This window comes from Haliotis rufescens, unplaced genomic scaffold, assembly GCF_023055435.1.
Source record: "Haliotis rufescens isolate VD_foot unplaced genomic scaffold, xgHalRufe1.0.p SCAF_14, whole genome shotgun sequence".
In the NCBI taxonomy this organism is placed as follows: Eukaryota; Metazoa; Mollusca; class Gastropoda; order Lepetellida; family Haliotidae; genus Haliotis; species Haliotis rufescens.
Window position 1 is genome coordinate 29,550,863 of NW_025963824.1, and position 25,000 is coordinate 29,575,862.

The 25,000-nt window shown below is 39.8% G+C and overlaps 1 long non-coding RNA gene across 2 annotated transcripts in view; it reads right to left on the minus strand.

Annotated features, from left to right (window-relative positions):
* Nucleotides 1-25,000, minus strand: part of LOC125379165 — a 114,903-nt gene that overhangs the window by 10,560 nt on the left and 79,343 nt on the right. For both annotated transcript variants that reach the window (XR_007220630.1, XR_007220629.1), the window contains one exon: nucleotides 7,950-8,076. This is a non-coding gene — a long non-coding RNA (uncharacterized LOC125379165). The remainder of the gene's footprint in view (nucleotides 1-7,949; nucleotides 8,077-25,000) is intronic.

Genomic DNA, 25,000 nt, shown 5'->3' on the forward strand with positions numbered 1-25,000 from the left:
AGTGAAACCCATGAGCACGGGTATGGTGCTGTCGAACCTAGAAACGTAATCAGGGCGGATATAGGATTCGAACCCACATCTCATGTTTCTGTAACACAACTCGGGGCAACTCTGCACCCCGTTATGTGGCTTCTTTGATGACAAGGGCACCTTTGTCACGTACATTAAACTACGTTTATAACGAACACGCTTTTAACGAACTGACGGATATCACGAACTATTACTTGGTCCTGTCTATTTGTTGTATATATGCTGTACATATGCTTATAACGAACAACGTATATGACGAATTACAATTAGTGGTCCCTTTGAGTTCGATATAACCGTAGTTTACTTACATGATTTGGTGACAAGATCCCTAGAACGACGAGACAAGAGGATGGCGGACAGCTTTCATTTTTAACAATGGGTGAGGGGGTTTAACGCCGCTTTTACAGTGTTTTTATTGTGGGGAGAAAGTTGACCACGGTCATTGTACTTTGATGGAACACAATATACGGGTATGATGCTGTCAAACCATGGACCACGGCGAAATATGGATTCAAACCCGTATAGATCATAGGATCCTGATACGACTACGGGAAACAACTCTGTATAGCACATTGCGTAGACGAATGGGCCACGCTTGAAGTCTCAACATTAACAGAGACAGGAGCAAAACATGGTTTATTGTTGTGTGTTTAATCTGATTCAATCTGTAGATCGGCACCGCCTCCGTGGTCTAGCCGTAGAGCGTCCACCCGGAGAGAGGAAGGTCGGGGTTCGAAACGACGTTAAAAGATGGTACTTGTTGTTACCCTGCCTGGCGCTCGGCATTAAAGGGATAAAACAAGTACTGGTCGGCTACGAGTCAGTATACTGATCACGAGTGGGGTATTCGTGTTAAACTGCGGCGTGGTATCTCAGTGGGCTGGCACTATAAAATCGGTGTTAGTCCGGATGAGTACAAGCCGCTCGCTACACACACGCACAGTGCGTGCACGTCGCAATGTAAGTGCAATGATCTTGGACGCGACATCACGTCACCTTAACCGCACTTAACTTTGGATCGGAACGTCAAAATACATGTCAGTAAACTAATAAGGAGAGACATGTAGTCAAGTGTGGACCGTGTATGTAAAATATAATCAGCAACGATTATGTGAAAACAAAAGAACAGCAATACTTCTAATAATATTTGCTTTACCTTTCTTATAATCCTAGATATCAATATCAACTGGGGGCATCTATCCAAACAGTGACTAGACAGAAGGGAGACGTTTTTGTAAAGACAGACGAAATACAAAAATCGGGTTGGGTATCAGATACCAAAATATCAGCCAGGTTTTGTCCTTTTGCAAATCTCGTGTCTAAGTACCACTCCAGTTGACAGAATGCAACCCGTGTATGAAAATACAACATACCTTAATAAACGCTGATTTGACGTATTTAAGAAATTCTTAAGATATTCACGTACGTAATATAACCATTGACTTCTAAACCATAATCTGTAAATCAGAGAGCACCCACTGTGAAAGGAACTATGTAAAAACGAAGACTATTTACGTGCATATTCCGAATTTCTTTTCCTTTAATCATGGCGTCGATTTCAAAGCATTGTACATTTCCAGAGACAACTCAAACATGGACAAGTGTGTTTATCATCAAATTATACGACACAAAGAACAACTTGATATGCTATTGCGTTGGTTCTTTCCCCATAATGGTCATAAAGCTATAACCCACTGTGTCTGGAGTTGAGAAGGCAAAACACACTTGAAAGCTATCCCTACGCTGGTGTATACAAATAGCTACTTAACTGGCTGCTATTGACTCTTGAATATCTCCCCGGCTCACGCCCTGTTGTAGATTGCTATCATCACGCTATATCTAGGTAGTAAAAGCATTCACTCCACAGTATAGTATACATTTCAAATACATCACAAATTGGAAATGCAAATAATGGAGTACTACAAGGAAGTGTCCTATGTCCTATCGTTTTACTGAGAAGAATGCTCAAGCTGCCACGACTGAACAACATATATATTAACACATCCCGGCTGAATCCAGACAGTAATATTCCAGCCATATCCCTGTGACATGTAAATGATCGAACGGGTTAGAGAAACCAGTGGTTGATATTATGAGCAACGTTCGCCCCATCGGGGTACGATGACACGCAAACAACCAAGTCAGCGAGCCTAAGAACCCGATCCATTTTCCTCGCCTCTTACGACCAGCATTGGGTACTGTGGTATTTCCGCAAGGTTATTTTTACACTGGTTACGGGTCAAAATACTGTGTCTGAGTGGGGAATCCATGTTAGACTGCGGAATGATATCTCATTGGCGTGCACCATAGATCCAGCAGGCGCAAACTCGCGCGCGCACACGCTCACGCACAGACACACAAATGTGCATGGACGTTGCTATATTCTCAAACGCGACGTTAAGCCCCATTTCACTTCGCCCCACCAGTAGGAGTGAGTGAGTGAGTATGGTTTTACGCCGCTTTTAGCAATATTCCAGCAATATCACGGCGGGGGACACCAGAAATGGTCTTCACACATTGTACCCTTGTCGGGAATCGAACCCGGGTCTTCGGCGTGACGAGCGAACGCTTTAACCACTAGGCTACCCGACACACACCCCACAGATATCAAGAAATAGGAAAACTAGATCATGGAAATCAGATCAGATTTTCACAGATATCAAAAAATGGTAAACTAGATCATGGAATCGAATCAGATTTTCACAGATATCAAGAAATAGGCAAACTAGATCATGGAAATCAGATCAGATTTTCACAGATATCAAGAAATAGGCAAACTAGATCATGGAAATCAGATCAGATTTTCACAGATATTAAGAAATAGGCAAACTAGATCATTGAAATCAGATCAGATTTTCACAGATATCAAGAAATAAGCAAACTAGATCATGGAAATCAGATCAGATTTTCACAGATTTTAAAAATGGCAAACTAGATCATGGAAATCAGATCAGATTTTCACAGATATCAAGAAATAAGCAAACTAGATCATGGAAATCAGATCATATTTTCACAGTTATCAAGAAATAAGTAAACTAGATCATGGAAATCAGATCAGATTTTCACAGATTTTAAGAAATGGCAAACTAGATCATGGAAATCAGATCAGATTTTCACAGATACCGAGAAATAAGCAGCTAGATCATGGAAATCAGATCAGATTTTCACAGATATCAAGAAATAGGCAAACTAGATCATGGAAATCAGATCAGATTTTCGCAGATGTTAAGAAATAGGCAAACTAGATCATGGAAATCAGATCAGATTTTCACAGATGTTAAGAAATAGGCAAACTAGATCATGGAAATCAGATCAGATTTTCACAGATATCAAGAAATAGGCAAACGAGATCATAGAAATCAGATCAGATTTTCACAGATATCAAGAAATAGGCAAACTAGATCATGGAAATCAGATCAGATTTTCGCAGATGTTAAGAAATAGGCAAACTAGATCATGGAAATCAGATCAGATTTTCACAGATGTTAAGAAATAGGCAAACTAGATCATGGAAATCAGATCAGATTTTCACAGATATCAAGAAATAGGCAAACTAGATCATGGAAATCAGATCAGATTTTCGCAGATGGTAAGAAATAGGCAAACTAGATCATGGAAATCAGATCAGATTTTCACAGATATCAAGAAATAGGCACACTTGATCATGGAAATCAGATCAGATTTTCACAGATATCAAGAAATAAGTAAAGTAGATCATGGAAATCAGATCAGATTTTCACAGATATCAAGAAATAGGCAAACTAGATCATGGAAATCAGATAAGATTTTCACAGATATCAAGAAATAGGCAAACTAGATCATGGAAATCAGATCATATTTTCACAGTTATCAAGAAATAAGTAAACTTGATCATGGAAATCAGATCAGATTTTCACAGATATCGAGAAATAGGCAAACTAGATCATGGAAATCAGATCAGATTTTCACAGATATCAAGAAATAAGTAAACTAGATCATGGAAATCAGATCAGATTTTCACAGATATCAAGAAATAGGCAAATTAGATCATGGAAATCAGATCAGATTTTCACAGATATCAAGAAATAGGCAAACTAGATCATGGAAATCAGGTCAGATTTTCACAGATTTCAAGAAATAGGCAAACTAGATCATGGAAATCAGATCAGATTTTCGCAGATGTTAAGAAATAGGCACACTAGATCATGGAAATCAGATCAGATTTTCACAGTTATCAAGGAATAGGCAAACTAGATCATGGAAATCAGATCAGATTTTCACATATGTTAAGAAATAGGCAAACTAGATCATGGAAATCAGATCAGATTTTCACAGATATCGAGAAATAGGCAAACTAGATCATGGAAATCAGATCAGATTTTCACATATGTTAAGAAATAGGCAAACTAGATCATGAAAATCAGATCAGATTTTCACAGATATCAAGAAATAGGCAAACTAGATCATGGAAATCAGATCAGATTTTCACAGATGTTAAGAAATAGGCAAACTAGATCATGGAAATCAGATCAGATTTTCACAGATATCAAGAAATAAGCACACTAGATTATGGAAATCAGATCAGATTTTCACAGATATCAAGAAATAAGTAAAGTAGATCATGGAAATCAGGTCAGATTTTCACAGATATCAAGAAATAGGCACACTAGATCATGGAAATCAGATCAGATTTTCACAGATATCAAGACATAATTGAAGTAGATCATGGAAATCAGATCAGATTTTCACAGATATCAAGAAATAGGCAAACTAGATCATTGAAAGCAGATCAGATTTTCACAGATATCGAGAAATAGGCAAACTAGATCATAGAAATCAGATCAGATTTTCACAGATATCAAGAAATAAGTAAACTAGATCATTGAAATCAGATCAGATTTTCACAGATATCAAGAAATAGGCAAATTAGATCATGGAAATCAGATCAGATTTTCACAGATATCAAGAAATAGGCAAACTAGATCATGGAAATCAGGTCAGATTTTCACAGATTTCAAGAAATAGGCAAACTAGATCATGGAAATCAGATCAGATTTTCACAGTTATCAAGGAATAGGCAAACTAGATCATGGAAATCAGATCAGATTTTCACATATGTTAAGAAATAGGCAAACTAGATCATGGAAATCAGATCAGATTTTCACAGATGTTAAGAAAAAGACAAACTAGATCATGGAAATCAGATCAGATTTTCACAGATGTTTTAACACAGACTACATTGCGTACATGAACCAAACATGTTACGTTACTGCATAATTAATCTTACCCTGAAAACCATGGAAGATATTAATGTCATTATCTTTCACTCGAGCGAAATGTCGATTTATTTTGGAATGTATGCAGTTTTCACCGCTAAATATATAATAATGTGAATAATAATTCCAAGTTATTGACAAGCATAAAAATTTAAGTTGTATAACATAATATCAATAGTAAACGTCAGCACCAGAGAGTAACCAGTCTCGATTATCCACCGAAACAGATGCCATTGGACGTAAAAGGCAAAATAGCGTTGAAAATTATATGACGAGATTACACCAGGTGTTCGCGAAAAAAAGGGAACATGGTATCACCCATTAATGATATAATGCCCTTGGATTACAGACTAGACAGGAATCCAGCTTGCATGTTGAGAGTTTATGCCTCAATGCGTGAACATCGAGTTTACCCGCTTCAATCCGTCCACTGACGATAAGCGACACTCCTCTATTATCGAGCTTTCAAATTTTCGTGACTTTTTACACTCTGGTTTTAACCCAACGAACACGCCATAAACCTGTATTCTTTCGTTTCACGCAGCGGCTAAAGAGCTATTTATCTTTTAGATTCCTGTCGCGTTTCTACAGCTGAGACGTAATTAAGCGCATGTTAGACAATGTGGAAACGAGGCTAGATGTGCTAACCTCGAAGCAAAGGTCAGGGATGAATTTGAGAGAAGCCATCACAGCAAGGCGATTGCACAGCAATGAGTTTGTCCGCCATTGTGTGGCTGACCTCTGGTGAGACTCGACAGACACTTTGTATTGACGTGAAACGATTATGTATATTTACCGTCATGTCACGGCGAAAAGAGAGGCACCTCGCGGACATATAGGGGATGGATTGCGTACATTTAGATGTTAATAACTCTTGTTCGGAATAGTACAGGAACAGGGGGTGTTTTACGTTTCAGAAATAGCACGTCAGGACTTGTCACCTATAGAACAACGATGAACCCGTTTTAAGGGCCACTTGAATTGGACAATAGTACAACATAGGTCTTGGAATAAGTGTTGTTTTTTAGGCAATAATGTGTGCGTGAGTGTGTCGTCAGACTAAGCGTCAGGTTAACAAGTAAACATTGGAGATATCATTAAGTACTTTATGTGGTCTTTGTGCGTATCTTGGTTCCCACGTTATGTTGATTGGGCACTTGGTAAGATATACCAGGTGTCCTTATAATTACATTTCGAAGAATACATATCTTATCAAACGTCATCGACAGTCATTTATATAGATATTGTTTGTTTGTTGTTTTTTGGTTTAACGCTGCACTCAGCAATATTACAGCTATATGGCGGCGGTCTGTAAATAATCGAGTCTGGACCAGACAATCCAGTGATTGACATTATGAGCATCGATCCACGCAATTGGGATACGATGACCTGCATCAACCAAGTCACCGAGCCTGACCACCCGCTGGTCGCCTCTTACGACAAGCATAATCGCCTCTTTCGGCAAGCATGGGTTGCTGAAGACCTATTCTATCCTGGATCCTCACGGGCAGTATATGCTATGTTATGGTTTCTTTGTTATGTGGATGCGGAACTGTGTTTTTTGACAGATCATGAGACCCCCTCCGTGGTCTAGTGGTAGAGCGTCCGCCCGGAGAGCGGAAGATCCGGGGTTTGATCCCCGGCCGCGTCATACCAAAAGACGTTAAAAGCTGGTACTTGTTGTTACCCTGTCTGGCGCTAAGGGGCTAAAACAAGGACTGGTCGGCCCGGAGTCAGTATACTGTGTCTGAGTGGGGTATTCAAGTTAAACTGCGACATGGTATCTCAGTGAGCTAGCACTATAAATCGGCATCAGTCCGGACTAGTACAAGCAGCCACACACACACAGTGCATGCACGTCGCTATATATGTGCAATAATCTTTGCGGCGACGTTAAACCCCATTTCCCCTCACCTCACAGATCATGAAGCATTACTTGATATACTGTATCAAGTAAATGTTGAGAACAAAATGGTAACGGAAGGTGTTGTAGATGTATTTAATTCATTTAATTGTGTATGTTCTTTGCAATGGTCAAGACTAATAATATCATTGACATATGCAGTTTTTGACGTGCTGTATATCATTGATGTATAGTCGTGGACTAGTTGTATATCATTGATATATACACTTATCGACACGCTGTACATCAGTGATACTGTTGTAGAATGGTTGTATATCATTTATATATACTGTTACACACTAGTATATCACTGATAAATAAAGTTGTGTACTAACTGATGTTATTGATACAGTTGCATACAAACTGTATATCATTGATTTATACAGTTGTAGACTAATGTGTAGCGCTGATTTATACAGTTGTAGACGTGCTGTATAAAATTGATATATACAGTTATACACGTGTTGTATATCACTGATTTATACAGTTGTAGACTAATTGTATATCATAGCATACAGTTACAGAAGTGCTGTACATCATTTATATATACAGTTAGACATCATACTCGTTATCAGCCGCTCGTTATTCTGCAGCTGTGGGAATAACAGAAGATATTAATTACCTTTTCCAGCGCCGGGTATATATATTTCAAAGGGCTACCGATAAATCAGACTCGTTTCCCCTCTAAAGAATCATTTCCATATTAATTTCCCAAATCCCTCAACCAAATTGTTTCACAGGAAGATTTACAGCGTATTTACCGTTATTTTGACAAGCGGCCATCTTGAAAGTTCCAATAACGATTTGATGACGGTGTTGAACTTCAATGGCTTGACCTCTGGCTTTGCTCACTTGACCATGATCCGTGACAACTTGACCGTGACAAAACTACAGTGGAAATTCGTTATGGTTAATGAAGCTGAAGGATTTGTATTTATTCAATAAACTTAAAATAGACTTCCAAGCGGTTAATGATAGACCGTCAACTTTGATGTTCGTGATGTGGGATGGTGGCTTTCAGCAGCTTGGTCTAACTTTAGTAGGCATTATGGTTTAAATTAAGTTGGGATTTACACTTTGTGCAGGTGGCCCGATTAGAAAGCGTTTTATGCAAATCTTTACATCACAGCATTTTGGCAAACACAATTCTGTCTCAAGCGTATGTTATTTTATAATTTGAATGAAATTTTGCCCTAAATTAAAGGTGTCGTGGTATGTTGTGTGGCATAGGGTATTGTGGGAATAATGGGTGGGTGGGTAGACAAGGTTATCCTAGACGTATTATGCAACACGGGCTCCTGTGTCGAACTTAGCATCTTTGTAGTTAGCTAAAACGGGATTTCTTTTCTTCTGTCATTTAATTTGGCGAGAGAATCTATTGAAAATAAAGGGTTTGTTTGTTGTTTAACGCCGCACTCAGCAATATTCCAGCTATACGACGGCGGTCTGTAAATAATCGAGTGTGGACTAGACAATAGTGATTGACATCATGAGCATCGATCTACGCATTTGGGATACGATGACATGCATCAACCAAGTCAGCGAGCCTGAAATCCCGATCCCGTCAGTCGCGTAGACACTCTTACGACAAGCGTAGTCGCCATTTAAGGCAAGCATGGGTTGCTGAAGACCTATTCTGACACTGATCTTCACGAGTCGGAAATAAAAGGATCGATATAGGTACTTGTAGGCTTGTCAGAATTATTACTGGCAAAATTGTTACATTCGGAATAGAATCTGCTCCATTTGACAATAAAGCCGTTACTCTTGACCTGCAATTGCCACGCATCGGAAATGGCGAAGACTGCAATGAGATGCGTCAGCGGCCGCAGTTGCAAAGGTTTAGTTTTCTCGATCAAACACAGATAAACCTCGCGTTGCAATTTCATTTCGGGAAAAAAACTGAGCTCGAAATATATACGACTTTAACTGAGATCACATTCAGGGGAGTATTTTCAGGTTCTTTTCTGTAATAATTACGATTACCGTATTCGACGTAATAAGCGCCCGGGGCGCTCTCAAAAGTAGAAACAGGGCTCTTATCAGAATAAAATTTTGGTGAGAAAAAAAATGGAGTTGAAAGATTGTAAATTTCGTAGTTTATGCTGACAGACTGAAATGATACAAAAGAAAAGCATGTGCGTATCATACATACATGGCAGATATATTTTCCAGAATTTTGTTGCCCATACTTAAGGGTGAATATAACACACGAAAGCGTATTATACACGAATAAATAAGTCTTGTGTACATTGATCAATCGGACGGGGTGCTAATTGGGATTGTTCACTAGCCAATATATTAGCAAATATCGCCGTGGGCGCTTATTAGAGCGGGGCGCTTATTACGTCGAATACGGTAATTGTCATTATTTTACTTTAGGCCATTGTATATTACTTTTGTGCGAGAATTCACACTTGAGGCCATCATTTCCATTTCGTACTCAGACATGTTAAACTTTAATGACTTAAAACGTTGTCATATAATTGAACAACATTATATTTTGCTGGTGTGGTAATTCCTTCTTTGGGAAAAGTAAGGTTAGAGTGGGCGGTGTTGTCAATCGAACATGGCAAGAAAAAACATGGCTGCTAAAGCATCGCAACCAATCAAAAAGCTGCTTATAAAGGACCGGTGCATTTTGTTCACATACAAGAGTTTGTTGTGGCCGGACTTGATTTCATGAATTCCTATATTCTAAAGGGTTTCCCTTATACAGTGTTGAAATGCGTTTATATATCATCTATAAAAAACTTCAGATGCATACGGGACCGATCATTTGTTGGATACAGAATATATCTTACCGGACCACTCATTTCGTTGGTGGCTTAAAATGAAACAAACAAATAATGCTCATTCGATGCTGGTATATTTAATACGGGTACGGCAGTTGTGTCCTTGACCTTTAGTTGTCAGTGTTTTGACGAACGATTTCAGCCTAGTAACGTTTTGATAACGTTTGTTTCATTCATTTCAGCAATATTCCAGCTGTATGACGGCGGTCTGTAAATAATCGAGTCTGGACCAGTCAATCCAGTGATTGACATCATGAGAATCGATCTACGCAATTGGGATCGATATGAACGAGTCAAGTAATTTTGTGTACTCACACATTATTTTTCACAAAACCCAGTACGTTCATTGATCGATTGCCGCCGTGATATTGCTGGAATATTGCTAAAAGCGGCGTAAAATCAAACTCACTCACACTCATTGATCGATTGAGTTTGAGATACAGTTTGAGGTTAATACCGCTAAGGGTTAATCATTTTTCAAAGATTTTCGGTAACATGTTATTTTTAGTGACACGACGAGATAAAGTCAGTGAGTGGACGAGCGAGTGAGTGAACGTATACACTTTTTAACAACTATAGCGTCTATATATATTTAACTGCTGATACAGCGTGAAAACAATAATCACCCCCTCTATTTAAGTTGAATACAAGCGCAGTTTAGAATAACACGAACATACAAGATCTTATTAATTTAATATTAACCCACTGGTACATGGACTCCCATTGTAGCACATGCTGGTACAAATCTCGTACAATCGTATTACCGAAATTACCAGCATCGAATAACAGACAGACTGAGGCTTTATTGAAATCCAGTACAACTAACCTTCTATTTAATATTCATAGAAGTATGTCATCCAAATATCCACATCAAACATGTACTGAAGCAACAAATAGCTTGTCGTCAAGAAATTGTTACAAGTTTCTGAAATTCGAACCGATTTGAAAAGAGCCAGGTATCGCTAGCTCTTTCCCATTTGTGACTAAACACCCTTAATCCTTATTCTCAACTTCAATAGCAACTCTCATGAACACATTCACAATATAATCTCGGGACACGCGATTAAAGATGGCTGTTAAAGGGCTCTTCCTATCATACAGTTAACATTCACGAATCCTAATCCACGCGTTCAGCCAAAACTCATATTCGCTACCTTTTTGACACATTTAGTGGAGAACGATGAGCGCGTAATTCGCTTATTGTCGTAAAAGAAAGCCGTTTTGGACATGCAAATTTTCTGCTCTCCCGGAATTCAAGATGGCGGCGACTCGAAGGGGTTATCACGAGCTCCGAGGTCACGACCTCGGATATGCTTCTTGGCCGATGCTTTGGTCGATTCTTTGCTTGAGTTGTTTTATTAACTGTAGGTGTCAAGCTTAAAGTGGCAGATGGGATAGGATTTTTTCTACAACACGAGATATATCGTGATGATCATTTGGGAGACAGTTATTGGGGTTTTGTTTCAGGGTTGTGACACGTGTCATTTAAATGAAGGCAACGAAACATTTGTATTGGTCATTAGTGGACCTATCCCGCAGCTTCGGATAATCCAATACGAACCCTGGTTATTGTTTTGAGGTGTCGAGATAAGAATGACACCGGTTTTGGAGATAAGAGATAACGGGAACTGACATGTGCCGTCGGATTTATAACAAATCTGAGAGAAGGCGATTCCGGGATTGTCTCGCTGTTCTGGATCTCTCGTTTTAAGAATGTTGGTTTATCAAGACGGGATATACAATCGAGTCTGGACCAGACGAACCAGTGCCTGAAAGACTTGAGCACCCGTCACTGACTCAGCTGACAATAGAATTGATAGTCCCCCATTTCGATACATATTCTATGTTAATTCTGACAAACTATTTGTTCGTTGGACATTTGCTGTAAAAATAAGTGTTCGTTGGATATTGGTTGTGAAAAAAATGTTCGAAGCTTTCTTTCGGAAAAAATAAATGGCATATTTAAAGTACTTATTTGGAAATATTGCAAAAAAAAAGTTGTTTGTTGGATATTTGTTGTGAAAATAAATAACTTTTCGACGTTTCCTTTCAGAGAAATATTCTGTATATTTTGCAGCAGCTGTGGCGGACATACTGTAAAAATAATTTTTAATTGGACATTTCTTGTGAAATAATTGTTCAACTTTTCCTTTGTGAGAAATACACTGTACAGTTGAAACTGTCCGCCAAAATTATTCTGTCTCAGCCGAAATCCCCTCTCGAATATGGAATCGTCAGTCCCTTTCAACATAATTTATTTGGGTCGTATTTCTCGTGGAACCCCTAGAGAGTCCTCTAATTTCCACATGACACTAAACTTTCTTTAGGAGAACAATCGACATTCTACACATGCATAAAAAGGTTATATTGGGACCAACTGAAGAAATAAGTGCGCCTTTTACTCGCAATAGATATAAAATAATGTCAAAGATCTTCAAAGTTTCGATTTAACTGCATCTTGATGGAGGCGGTGGAAAAGGAGGGGTGCTTACTTCCAAATAAGAACGATCATTTAGCCACTACAAAAAGTATATCGACCTCTTGTGTAATAGGACAATATTTCTGTCAGACGCTGGTGATGTATCGTCATTTGATGACCAGTTTAGTATTGTATCCGAATGCTCCACATTTTTATCTGTGCGTCGCCATTTTGAAACATTACTGCCACATAAGAATCTGAACTTTTAGGGGTAATCAATTTTGATCGAATTGATAATGTTTTATATTAATTATTTAATATAGCTGTAATATTGCTGAGTCCGGCGTTAAACAACAAACAAACAAACATGTATTTTGAGTGAGTGAGTTGTGTTTAACGTCGCTTTTAACAGTATTCCAGTTATATCGCGGCGTGTCAGCTTAATGTGGGAGGAAAGCCCGAAGTGATGCAGGTCTCAGATGTTTACCACTTCGGTGAAACCCACGAGCACGGGTAAGGTGCTGACAAACCTAGAAACATAATCGGGGCGGAACGGGATTCGAAGCAACAATCATAGGTTTCTGGCGTGCCCAAAGGGACGCAACTCTGTACAGCGAATCGCCGCGCCTTACACAACTGGGCCACCCGTGTCCCCACGTGTGTTTTGAAGTGCTACCTGTTTGCTCTTGAAATTAAGTCGGATTAGGATCAAGATTTGATACTGTCGTCCGACTTTTATTCAGAACAAACTTTGTCCTTAACCGTTAGATATTTCCATATTCTAATGAACATTTAAACTGACACCGAGCAATTCGTGCACGTTGTCAAATGACATGTACAACATTAGCCGATACATATTTCACGGATTGGGAGTATGACAGGAATTGCGCATCGAGTGAGTACTTATTGTGAATTTTTTTTGTCTCATGCTATGATAATATTTCACGAGTTTACGGTGTATATTTCAAATGCGAACAATTGGATCAGATGGTCCGACTTAAAACAGTTTCCCCCGTGCAGCAATCCCTGTTTCAAGGCGCGATGAAAGCAGTTCTCGATTTTCACGCGCCTCCACGCTCCTCGCGCCTCTTGTCCCACGGCAGGTAGCACGCCAAATAAGAAAACCCCACGATATGCACGTGCTCTTGATGTTTGACTGACACCTGTCAACTGAAAGAGAGTGACGAGGGCTAAAATTGATTGCGGTTTTCCTTGCCAAGTAATTTGTCGTTTTTGTCTGTTTATCATCTCATGAATAACAAACGATGTTTTTTTTTTTATAATCACCAATTGATTACTTGAGCATATATCACACCGCCCTTGAAAACAAATTAAGCACATGTCTCTTTTTATAACAAATAGCCATTTTGACTTCATGGAAAATGTTCGTAGGGGGAAGTAACTGTGTGTTTTGTTTTGTTTGTTAGCTTTTTCCGTCAGCGGTAACATACAGACCGTTGCGCATATATAAAATATAGCACAGTTTGGATGAATATATGAACCATTTCAAAAGTTAACGTTGTTCACACTTCAAATGAACGTATAATACTCGTTCGGCCCATCTATATGTTAACAGATGCAGAACGAAGATTTCGTTACATATGATTCAATTTCTTTGTTTGTTGCATAACGCCGCACTAAGCAATATTTCAGCTATATGACGGCAGTCTGTAAATAATCGAGTCTCGACCAGACAATCCAGTGACTGACATCATGAGCATAGATATTCTCAATTGGGATACGATGACATGCATCGACCAAGTCAACTAGCCTGACCACCCGATCCCGTTAGTCGCCTCTTACGACAAACATAATCGCCTTAAGAGGACAAGCATGGATTGCTGAAGACTTACTCTAACCCGGGTCTTTACGGGTCCCTTTAGATTCAAAACTTAATCCGATATTTTAGGTCAAAATAGAAATTGTCTCCACAGGTCTGCCATAAAACCTTTTGAAATCTTTACTGAGGCCTTGAATGTCGTAATCACGACAGAACAACATTTGAGCCAGATTCGTGTGACGCTCTTTGAAAACTTCGTAGAAAGAGCGTGCTCGATTTACAAAAGTAGATACAAAGGGCTGGAGCACTTTGAATATTACTCGTCCTAATGGGACAGGTGACTGGTGGGAAGTTGAAGTCATCGGACGAGTCTGGACCAGACAATCCAGTGAATGATATCATGAGCATCGATCCATGCAATTGGGATCGATGACATGCTTCAACCAAGTCAGCGAGCCTGACCACCCGATCGCGTTAGTCGCCTTTTACGACAAGCATAGTCGCCTTTTACGGCAAGCATGGGCTGCTGAAGACCTATTCTACCCCGGAATCTAAATATGAAACAGATGAGTCATTCTCTCTGGTCTCTATTATTTCTAGAATATTAGTTCACCAAATGTAGACACCAAGGGCTGGAGCTACTCGATATAAAGGGAAAGACACATAACCCATAATCATCATCATCATCATCATTATTTAATTACCAGGTGTCGATATTTCACGATTACGTTTGCTTTTGAGTATAAATTATTATAGGCATGAAAATCATAAATTAATTCGGTCCTCTGATCGTTAAAAAAGATGTTCTCTGACTGAAATTATACCAGTGGTATTAGATGAAATCATGCATTTAACTTAGAATTCCAATGACGACATCAACCCTAATTAATAAACGAGAATAGCTGTCAAATGGGCTGCATAAACATTCGAGACATTTCCTTTCGCGCATGTGCAAAACATGCTCTGTAACCTAATGTCCCAATATTTATCAACAAAGTGCTCTCGCACGTGATCGAGTTGTGATCTTTGCGCAGGTGTTGCTGCATGTCGATTTCATTACAACAACCGCCCCGTCTGTCATTATGAGTGTAATAATTTTCCGCAAACACGAAGAAATGTTTTCCTCACAAAATTACAATTAATTTTTCGTTGCGTTGATTGAAATTCCTGCATTATGATAAGCTGAATTGGTCACGTGTTATTGCATTCATTTCCCAATGAATGTAAACAATTAAGCCACGCCAACCGAAGCGCACTACTTTTATTACTGCGGAGTGTTCGGGGAATCCCAATATTACAGTCGAGGGAATTCCCTTCTGCCCACGTGTATCGTCATGCACAGGATATTTAGCGACATTCATGCATATTCATTGTCCAAACTACCCTTTGAAACCGAAGGCCGAGAAGGAGTGAAACGGCAAACGTGCAGGCTCGCTCGCCTGTTTTTTCCCCCGTTCGCCTCGGTTCCACAACATTTATGTCTTTGGGTTTCATTTCTAACTAGCATTTTCCAACTGTGTCTTCCCGTTCTCGGGGAACTAATGTTTGAATCTGGCGGTAACTGACCAGGCCATTTGAAACAGCCGCCTTCTCCTGGACATATTTCTTCCGGTTCGTTACAGTCTGTTGAAGATCTTCTCGCCTCTTGCCTTAATTGACAGGGCCTGTGAACATTGTCTTGATCCTACTCTCTCGTTGATTGGCTACTGACTATGTAGAAGTGTCAAGTTATGCGCATAAATTACGATCACCTGATTCATGTAACGCCACAGTGTGTATTCATACACCTGGAATGTTTATCAATCTCGCCATTTTTGTCTGTTTTGATATATACAACTGTTTTTGGTTAAACCATTGTAGACAAAACATGTTTTACGTTGTTGAATTTTATTATAAGCATTGACTGTGTGCTTGCTGGAAAGCGTTTTGGTCGTTGATGCGAAAACAGGGAGTGGCATTATCTCAGCATCAACACCGAGCCTTTATCGAAGATTTATATCTGAAGCCCTCCAGATCTCTAGGAGCGGTCCCGGCAGCTACGGTAGTGTGTACGTGTCACTTGGCTCACGTACTGTTGTCTGTGTTGAAGGCATCTGTGTGTTGTGACCTCGAAGGTGCAAATCACAAAAATATATTTTGAAGGGATAAAAAGTGATTATGTTGGACTGTAGGACTCATAATCGTCATTTTTTAATTTATTTAATTCCCCACTCAAACACTTGCAACTTTCCACTGAGAATACAAGGTCGTTCGTCCGCGTCATACCGAAAGATGTTAAAAGATGGTACTTGTTGTCACCCTGCCTGGTGCTCGGCATTAAGGGGATAAAAGAAGAACTGGTCGGCTCGGGGTCAGTTTATTGTGTCTGAGTGGGGTATCCATGTTAATCTGCGGCAAGGTACCTGAGTGGGCTAGCACTATAAAACCGGCATTAGTCCTCTACAAGCAGCCATACACACGCACGCACGCACGCACGCACGGACACGTGGCATATCGCTATATAAGTGCAATGATCTTTAAAACGATCCTCATTCACCTCATTAATATTTACGTAAATAAAGTAAATATATTTGTATATATTTGTTAAATTCCAGTTTTCGACGTTTGTTTAAATTTTATTTAGTCCTTTATAGTATACCTGATATCGTAATTCCCTAACGGGGCAGGGTTCAGATCATTAGCTGCCACGATCTTATTTGTTGTTTGTTTGTTGTTTAACGCCGCACTCAGCAATATGCCTGCTATATGACGGCGATCTGTTCGAGTCGGGTCCAGACAATCAAGTGATTGGCATCACGAGAATCGATCTACGCAATAAGATGACATGCATCAAACCAAGTCAGCGAGCCTGACCACCCAATCCCGTTAGTCGCCAGTTACGGCTAGCAGGGGTTGCTGAAGAGCAATTCTACCCCGGATCTTCACGGGTCTCTGGGTTTGTCAACCGATTATCCCCCAAAGTGGTAACCGTCAACAAACTTCGTAATTTTGACCTTCACTCTAACATTCAGGTGATATAAACTGCCGGAAAAAAATACACCAGAAAGTTTGGATTTGACCCAAAAATTACAAACGCTATCAAAATATTACTGGGCTGTAAACAGTCGCCAATAGATTGTAAACGTAATGTCCAAAACACAACTATGATACCCCTATCAAATACATCACCATCGAATCTAGTTTGTTTCATCAGCAACCATCAAGCATCGGTGTATACTTTCTTTTGCCCGTCAGGGTAATGGAAATACTGTTTAAAGAACCATACAACAACCTCACTCACCCCAACACAACACGTGAGGTCACATTTAGCTTCTTCATTGTCTGATGACAACAGCTCAAAGTTCAGCCAAAATAACGATATCCTCTTCATAATCTCTTGATGTTATCCTTGAACCACCCTATTTCCCCACTCCCACCCCCAATCAACGACGCTAGCAAACTGTTGCACTCAGTGACGCTGATTGGTCAAGACTCTGCACTGTGACCCCGGCGTACGTACGTGCGCGCATGTTTTCTACGTGAGGCGTGTGTTGTGAATCTTTATCGTAACACTTGAGGTTCGTTTGTTTAACGCGCCGCGTCCATCATTGTACAAATACCACATGCCGTTAGAATTGACCCCGAATTGGAGCAACGCAGCTTGATTTGACATATTTGCTCAGTTCATCAGATCTGTAGCAGGCCGTGATACGCACTCCAATAGCTGTCGATATGTTTTGTGTTACAATTATTGATATGTTTGTCGGAATCGTACAATAGAGTTTTCTTTAAAAGAAAAAAGTTTTATTATTATGATTATGTTTATTTTTTGCTATTTCCTACACACATTTATCTTAAAAGAATAAGCTAATTATTAGTTATTATTATTATTATTATTATTATTATTATTATTATTATTTAATAATTGGTGTTTTCGAAATTATGTATTGATCTTGTCGATCGGAGTCCCGTTCGGGAATGGAGACATCGTGAGATAAATCTGCTGATTCTGCAATCTTAAACCATCTTATGGTTGACATAATTTCTCTATAAGTTTGCTCAATGACTAGTTACAACAGGTTTGCTTGTTAAAATGAACATTCAGAATGGCTAGTGGATTCCTGGCCCAGTATTAACTGCAACCACAATAGCGTTTCGTCACCATAATGGTTTAAACAAATGGATTGTGTCTTTAAGACAATCCTGTCCCCCACACTTAAACTCATACATCGAGAGTCGTCGTGCTATCATCCTTTATGAATTTCGCCCTGGAAATATAATATTGACAAAGCTGCATCAACATGTTCTGTATCGCCTCTATATATAAAGAGAGAGAGAGAGAGAGAGAGAGAGAGAGAGAGAGAGAGAGAGAGAGAGAGAGAGAGAGAGAGAGAGAGAGTGAGAGATATTGTATTTGCTGCAAAACCGAGAGCGAACAAACTATTGAGTTGCAAGATGGCGCCCGAATGGTTTAAAATAACAACTCCAGGCACCTTCTCCAGCCTTGTCGGAAGTCAATAAATCTGTCCATGTCTACCGAGTGTTCCCCCCTTTAAATCCATGTAACAAGGAGCAAAAGGTTTCGTTTTCGTTCACTTCAGAAAAGTGTTCTAATTATTCTGTATTTCGGACGTTATTACAAATCTAGGGTCGGTCACTCCGTATCTTATCCATCCTTGTCCCCAAATCTTTGCTAAGTGGTGTAGATCTAGAACAATCCCACTGGCGATATGTCGGTAAGACAATGTATTAGGGGTATCAAAGTCCGAAAGGGGGTCGAGAGTTGGGGGTATTTCAGGGATAGAGGTACAACCATTGTTGAGAAGCATTCCTCCGTGATGCGGCATAGCTCTAATCACACTTCACATTTGCAAAACAAACTACTTATAAACATGGCCCCTTGCAAGAGCCGATACTAGGGATGGTGGTGCTTGGGTGTAAGGAGGGACTTTGGGCTTGGCTGGTGTGAGGGTGGGGTCTTTTACGTTTATTCTTTAAATCCCAAAATAATGTGATTCTTATCTATATTCATAGTCTGTCTTACAGACCCTGATACATTTATATCAACTACAGCCCATGCAAGTCTATAATGTTTGGCAAGTCTAGATTACTGCAGTATCAAATGAAGAGAATCACTGGGCTCCCTTTTTATTAGATTTTTATTAAGATAACTGAACAACTGTTTTTTTCTGTACGATATGTTCATTTCAGAGACTATATGTTAGTCTACTATATTCAGTACAGGACCAGTTCATTTTCAGTTTAAGTAGTGCAAAAAGAACAGAATAAGGAAGCTATAAATTTATACTTTCAGATTTCTATGAATAATACGGTATTGAAACCATCTTAGCTTTGTGTTGTATGTTCTTCTACATAGTAAATAGTTGTAAGTCCTCCAAATATCTTCCGGTGTATCTGTGTGTATCTTTTCCCATTTTAATTGACTCCGTTTTTTTCTTTTAATGGTTTAATAACGGGACATACACTACTCCTCCTCCCCCCCCCCCCCCCCCCCCCCCTTTCCATCTGTATTTAAAATTTTGAAATTACATGAACAAATAGTTGTTCATTTTTCTTATCTTATTTTGACCGCCTCCGTGGTCTTGTGGTAGAGCGTCCGCCCGGAGAGCGGAAGGTCCGGGGTTCGATCCCCGGCCGCGTCATACCAAAAGACGTTAAAAGATGGTACTTGTTGTTACCCTGTCTGGCGCTCGGCATTAAGGGGCTAAAACAAGGACTGGTCGGCTCGGAGTCGGTATACTGTGTCTGAGTGGGGTATTCATGTTAAACTGCGGCATGGTATCTCAGTGGGCTGGCACTATAAATCGGCATCAGTCCGGACTAGTAGAAGCAGCCACACACAAATACACGTACATGCACGTCGCTATATAAGTGCAATAATCTTTGCGGCGACGTTAAACCCAATTTCACCTCACCTCACCTCACCTCACCTCACCTTATCTAATGTTACACATTTGGAATCTAAATAATCTTTTTTTTATAGATTTAATAAGACCTGCGTATTCCAAGAAATTTGATTTTACAGTACATCCCTCATTAATTTATTTAAATGTATAGAATGTATCTGTTAGCAGATCATTGATGAATTATATATTTGCGTTTAGGTAGTGTTTGTTTATGATAGGTTCATATCCAATCTGGATATTATCATTTCCCCATATATACTGTTTTGGTAATTCTGCGTTGTAGTTTGAGTGCTGTGACTGTATGTTAGACCATGATTCATGGACATCTTTCCCAAAAAGATTTTTTTTTATTTTAGGTAAGACATTTTTGCTTAAATATTTCGATCTGGCATTTTTAGTTCAATGAGGTTGGCAAGTTTTGTATTTTTGGTAAAGGTTCTTAATATCCAAGTTATGTTCGGAGCTTGTATTCTTTCTAGCATAAGTGGTATCTTTGGTCCTCCATCGTGATATGTTTGAATAAAAGTGATAGTTTTATCTTATCAGGTTTGCCCTTCCGAATTAATTTTAAACATTTGTTGGTGGGTGTCCATTCTGGGATTAGCAAGTGTTGTAAAAAGATGATTTAGAGATTGTAAAATGAGACTTTTGATGACATTAATTCTACCAAAAGGTGTAAGATCTCGTAGCAACCACAGTATCATTATAAATGTGTTTTAGTTTGCCGTTATAGTTCCGTTCAACCATCTCTGCCTTGTGTTGAAACTGAATCCCCAGTAGAACTAAAGGTCGTTTGTACCAGTCTAAACTTAATGATCTACCGTGCTGTGTGCCTGAATACTGTTTCAAGCCTGTCCACATTATTTTCGTATTTTCGATGTTCATTTTCAGTCCAGAAAAAGATGCGTATTTTTTCAGAATGTCTATAGTTGCCTGATAGAATTATTCTGATCCGTCAAGTACATGTATGATTGTTGTATCGTCTGCCAAACTGTGTCAAGAGATATTCTGTATCAAGAAATTTTATGCCTTATATTTTTGTTATTTTATCGCAGCGTATGTGCAAGAATTTTTGCACATATAAGAAATATGTATGGCGATCAATAATACCTTTGGTATCTGTCAAGGGTTTATGTTATTACCGCTTTCAAGTTTAGTAATAGCCTCATTGAGGAGCTTTTAATGTTCAAGTGGAAAAAAAGTATTTTGTTGACAGACGGGATCGGGTGGTCAGGCTCGTTGACTTGGTCCATGCATGTCATCGTATTCCAATTGCGTGAAACGATGCTCATGATGTCAATCACTGGATTGTCTTGTCCAGATTATTTACAGACCGCCGTCATATAGCTGGAACATTACTGAGTGCGGCGTAAAACAACAAACAAACAAACTGATTTGAGGAGTCGCTCCCACCCCACGCACTATTCCTCACCTACCCGTGTTTCATCATATCAATGGGGCGGTCGGGTAGCCTAGTGGTTAAAGCGTTGGCATGGGTACAATGTGTGAAGCCCATTTCTGGTGTCCCCCGCCGTGATATTGCTGGAATATTGCTAAAAGCGGCGTAAAACCATACTCACTCACTCACTCATCATATCAATATGGTGTCTCAAGAGTTATGTTTGTAATCTCCTTGATGTCATGCGCAGTTCAATATTAACGCCTGTCACTGCCATGGCCGCCGCCTCGCTGGGTGGTTGTGTTAGCCCGGTAACACATGCATGGGTTGTGTTAGTGGAGGAATTGTACGGTGATAAGCAGCACCGTATGACTGTTAACATCGTTTATGTGATACGAAAACCAGGGGACGACGGGATTAAAAAGAATGTATGTTCTACTCTGTGGGAAATCTGTTCAAATGGGATTCGGCCCGTGAAGACCCGGGGTAGAATAGGTCTTCAGCAATCCATGTTTGCTGTAAGTGGTGACTATGCTTGTCGTAAGAGGCGACTAACGGGATCGGGTGGTCAGGCTTGCTGAATTGGTGGATGCATGTCTTCGATCCCAATAGCGTGGATCGATGCTCATGTTGGCAATCACTGGATTGTCTGGTCCAGACTCGATTACTTACAGACCGCAGTCATAGAGCTGGAATATTGTTGAGTGCGGCGTTAAAGAACAAACAAACAAACAAAAATCGAATGGGATTAACTTAGATTTTGTTTAATAATAGCATCCCCCTTGGTTTGAATGAGTCCTCAGTAACCCAGGCTTGTCGCTCCAGGCGACGGACGGCATCGGGTGGTAAGGTTTGTTGATACATGTCATCGTATCCCAATTGCGTAGATCGATGCTCATAATGTCAATCACTGGATTGTCTTGTCCAGGCTCGATTATATTCAGACCGCCATCATATAGCTGTAGACCCGTGAAGATCCGGGGTAGAACCCATGCTTGCCTTAAAAAGACTATGCTTGTCGTGAGGGCCGACTAATGGGATCGGGTGGTCAGGCTCGCTGACTTGGTTGATGCGTGTCATCGTATTCCAATTGCGTGGGTCGATGCTCATGTCAATGACTGGATTGTCTGGTCCAGACTCGATTATCTCAGACCGTCATATACCTGGAATATTGCTGAGTATGGCGTTAAACAACAAACAAACAAACAAGCAGACTAACAAACATAACTTCAGAGGCGATGTGGAAGTTACCATAAATTTGTGTGTGCGTTTTTAAAAAGGGGACATAATTTTAGTTTTTAATTAGCAAGCATTTTTCAAGCGAATCCATCTGACAAGTAAATGAAGAAGATTGATTTTCTGTGTAATATGTGTCTAAACCTTCCATTAGCTGGGCGCGTTGTAAGGCTGTTGTCAACATCACCTGCCTGTTTATGTCATGTTATCAAAGTTTAATTACAAAGATAATTTACATGATCATATATTATGTGGCAAAGTGTTCAACATGCCGTCTTCGTTATGTGGGAGGGAGGGTGACTCAAGAATTCGCGAGCAAGATTATTGTACTTAGCGTTAGTTTTAGTATGTGTGTGTGTTAATGTGTGTGTGTATGTGTGTGAGTGTTCGTGTGTGTTATTGCTGGTGTGTGTTGTGTTAGTGTGTATGTGTGTGTGTTACTGTGTGTGTGTTTGTGTTAGTGTGCTCGTGTGTGTTGGTGTTAGTGTGTATGTGTTAGCGTTACTGTGTGTGTGTTAGTGTTAGTGCGTGTGTGTGTGAGAATTCATGTGTGTTAGTGCTAGTGTGTGTTGTGTTAGTGTGTATGTGTTAGTGTCACTCAGTGTGTGTGTTAGTGTGTTCGTGTGTGTGTGTGTGTTGTGTTAGTGTTAGTGTGTGTTGTGTTAGTGTTACTGTGTGTGTGTGTTGTGTTAGTGTGTATGTGTTAGTGTCACTCTGTGTGTGTGTGTGTGTGTGTGTGTGTGTGTGTGTGTGTGTGTGTGTGTGTGTTGTGTGTTAGTGCTAGTGTGTGTTGTGTTAGTGTTACTGTGTGTGTGTGTTGTGTGTTAGTGCTAGTGTGTGTTGTGTTAGTGTGTATGTGTTAGTGTCACTCAGTGTGTGTGTTCGTGTGTTCGAAACTACATTTCGAAATAAAGTCCACTCGCACCCTATAACCCCTTCTCCTTACAGATTAGCCGGTGAATGTTTGATAATGTCAAGGAGAGTATGTAACATTGTGTTTTATCGACACTCGGTCACTCGGCTGATAAACACCAAACTACAGGTGCCTGTATCGGGGCCGCGATGTGCGCTACCTCAGACGCATAACTCTGTTGATAGGTTCAAACAGTTTGGGTCTATGCAGAAAATCGATTCTGTTTTAAGAATTAAATGAATTATTCTTTGTCGCTGGCTTGACATTTGATCCATGAACGGTGCATAGTTTGTTCTGCTGTCGTTAATGATACGTAAGACAAACAGTGGAATAACAGTTGTCATGATAGAACATGTTCAATGTCTTCGAAAGCTATATGTTTAGGCAAACCTTTTTTTAAACTTGCTTTACGAATTGCAGTGTAACAAAATATACAGGGGCTTTTTTTTTATTCCGCCGACAAAAATAAGCAAAGTTCTAATAAATACTCATTTGCTGTCTCTTTAAGTACAAATAAATTATTTAATATAGGATAATTAAAACCTGTTGAAAATTTACTAGTATTTTAATAACCTGAAAACACAACGAATTATGAAGAACCACGAGAGAAAAAGATCATTGGATATTTTTTTATTGTTGTGACCTTCCCACCGGAATGTTTGGTCAAATATCCGTAAACCCAGAAAGATATGTAGCATTAGGGGAGCGTCAAATTGAATTTTGTACTACCGCCCTGTCTTGAGTACAACACCAGTTTTACACAATTTCGAATTGGGGTTTGAGAGTGAGCGAGTATTATCATTATTTAATAGTATTTTAGCAATACGTGCCCATCGTTCAGTGTACTCAGGTTTTGGTAGAGTGTTCTCATGATTATGAAATTGGTTTTGTCGACATATCAAACCTGATCTGGGTATAAGGTAGGGTATTATGTCAGTGTTGGTGGAGCTTATGTTAACGTGTAATATAGCCGTGCGTGTAATAGGTGTGGGGCGTTCTTCATGCAATCAGTCACTGGTTTGTCTGGACCAGATTCACCGCCTCCGTGGTCTTGTGGTAGAGCGTCCGCCCGGAGAGCGGAAGATCCGGGGTTCGATCCCCGGCCGCGTCATACCAAAAGACGTTAAAAGATGGTACTTGTTGTTATCCTGTCTGGTGCTCGGCATTAAGGGGCTAAAACAAGGACTGGTCGGCTCGGAGTCAGTATATTGTGTCTGAGTGGGGTATTCATGTTAAACTGCGGCATGGTATCTCAGTGTGCTAGCACTATAAATCGGCATCAGTCCGGACTAGTACAAGCAGCCACACAAACACACACACGTACATGCACGTCGCTATATAAGTGCAATAATCTTGGACGCGAC